This window comes from Aquarana catesbeiana, linkage group LG01 (assembly GCF_042186555.1).
Source record: "Aquarana catesbeiana isolate 2022-GZ linkage group LG01, ASM4218655v1, whole genome shotgun sequence".
NCBI classification, from domain to species: Eukaryota; Metazoa; Chordata; class Amphibia; order Anura; family Ranidae; genus Aquarana; species Aquarana catesbeiana.
In genome coordinates this window covers 282,050,438-282,053,030 of record NC_133324.1, presented here as the reverse complement: position 1 = coordinate 282,053,030, position 2,593 = coordinate 282,050,438, and the positions used below count along the sequence as shown (strand labels likewise).

General features: G+C 40.4%; 1 long non-coding RNA gene across 1 annotated transcript; it reads left to right on the top strand.

Moving 5' to 3' along the window:
• Positions 1-1,998: 1,998 nt before the first annotated feature.
• On the top strand, positions 1,999-2,284 carry LOC141128231 (uncharacterized). The gene is made up of 2 exons (XR_012241665.1): positions 1,999-2,093; positions 2,181-2,284. It is a non-coding gene; the product is annotated as an uncharacterized lncRNA (long non-coding RNA).
• The last annotated feature ends 309 nt before the right edge of the window (positions 2,285-2,593 follow it).

The following is a 2,593-nucleotide window of genomic DNA, read 5'->3' as shown; positions in this document are numbered from 1 at the left end:
GAAGCTTCCTTTTAAAATTTGGTGGAGTTGGTGTTTCCTGTTTCCTAGAGGGTGGAGCCACTCTCTCAGGTGATGTCCTAAAAGACTCCTGGAAAACAAGTTACCGGTAAGTCTAACTTTGCATCTCGGGAGCCTATAGGCAGAGAATTCTCAAGCCAAACAGTGCGACCGACTTTTTTTTCTTGATAAAATATTGTTATAAAAATAGTTGTATATGTATAAAGGGGAACACTGCAAACTGTGATGTATAGGGTAACTCTGATGTAAGCCCCCCTTACACAAGAGTCCCCAGAGTTCTCCTTACATCACAGTCCTCAGAATTCTTCTTTACATCAAAGTCTGCAGGGTTCCCCTTTACAGTGCAAAGGGGACCTCTGTGGACCCTGATGTAAAGGGGAACTCTGATGTAGGGGGGCACTGCGGACCATGATATAAATTACACAATACTTGAAATTGAATCAATCAAATTAAGCATAGCAAAAAACAACAAAGCAAAAAAAAGTAATGTTTACACTTTAAATAGTGTCCATAAAAGTACAAAATCGCAAACTGTGAGAACACAGATGTAAGCCATCAGAAAAATTAAAAATTGTGAACATTAATAAAATACAAAGGAGATGAAGAGTCCCACACTCTGTGATGAAAATGGAAAATGGCTCCTAGGAAAGCTGAGGTGACACCAAACACCCTAACCAAAGGCTTACCGAAATGCCAGTGACCCTGACATAGTGGTCAATGTGCGCTCATTTAAACAGCAGGAGCAAGCTCCACGGCAAAGCATGGAATGGCGATACAGGCACAGCTCACTTAGCTCGTACACAGGGACTCCTTCAGTACCCGGCTTAGCCCAGAAGACTTGAGATAGTTCATAGAGTATATAAAATAAAAAAGCTCCACATAGTGTAATACTGCAAAATGATTTGTATTTAATAAGAGAAAGAATGCACTTACAATTTAGCAGGTAATAAAAGACATGTCACAAAAACACCATAGAAAGGAACAGAGTCTTATTTCAGTAATTAAAATGGCCGACATCGGCCGCTCATGCGTTGTAGCGTGTGTGTTTCGTGGCTCTTTCTTACGCACTTCATACATGGCATACATCCATACATAACATCATCAGAGCTACTGAAAGTGATCCACATATGAATCTTATTTCATGAGGAGGCGATATGACGTCTCCTCACCGTCTGTTTAAATGTCGCACCAACACATGCATCGCAGCAGTGGGGTGTTTGCAACATGCCCCCATTCGGTTGAATGGGCCATATTCGGCGGTGCTACTGACTGGCAAATGCCGTTTCCCCTCCATTGATATGTAAATAAACCAGATGGATAGGTTTTGGAGCTGAGCAGAGGAAGTTGGTGTATGCAGGAAATGGGTGGGAGGGGCTTGGGGAGAGTTGGAAAGAAACATGTGTTTGGACAAGAGAGAGGTGTTTGGAAGGACAAAGAGGAAGACATGGCTGCCGGAAGCTGGAATAACTTTGGAGACGCTTTTGTGAGTTGGACTGTGAGCAAGGAACTATGAAGGACATCTTGACCCCTAAGTTGAGTAACTGTTTGGTTTACTTAATGTGTACATATTGTACATGCTTATATTTGTAGGCATATTTTGTAAGCTATAAGTTGTGTTGTATTGTGTATCCTACAGTTTGTATGTACAGATTTTTCCCTGTTTAGTAAAGCATTGATACACTTCAGAAGTCTAAGCTTCCTTGGTTTTACCACAAGAACTTAATAGATAGATGGAGAGCATTACATTCCCCCAATCATTAGTCTACACGAGCCCTAAATATGTACCTTTTATTCTGCGTTTATAACCTGCAGGTAACTAATAATTTTGTTCCTTGACATATTTCTGTTCTATATAAGTCACCTTACATCTGTTTCCTGGCAGGATGTAACATTTCTTCTCCTTTTTAGGTTTGTGGGAGGGGTTCAGTAAACAATCAAATGCATAATCTGCTCATTTACATAGAGAATCAGACCTTAAATATGCTGAATACCATGGTGAGTTGGAAGCATTCAGATCAAATCCTTTTTTATCATGCTTTGGGCTGTCCTTTCGGTGCTTGCCATTTATTTGCCATGTAAGACATTCACATTTCTGTTTACAGAACCTCTTTAATTAAGTTTTTGTAGAACATTTCTTATGTATTTTTGTTTTTTTGTTGCAGGTTCTGTTGCTCAGAATACTGTGACTCAGGATGCTGCAATGTCTGTTTCACTGGGTGAAAATGTCCAACTGTCTTGCCGTATTAGTGGAGGCTCAGTATCTGGGGGTAATTATCCAGTTTGGGTCCACCAGATACCTGACACAAAGCCCAAAGGTGTAGTAGGTTGTTCTGGTACAGGAAACCAAAACTATAACCCGGCATCACCTAGATACACTGGATCTATATCAGGAGCATCAGCTGTCCTGACTATTAATAATGTGCAGACTGAGGATGAAGGTATATTTTACTGTACTCTCTGGATAGGCAGTGCACACACAGTGTGATAAACTAAAACATGTCTGAAACATAAACTACAACTTCCTCTTCTATCTCCCCAGTGTAATCTCATGACTAATCAAGCATATTTAATTGCT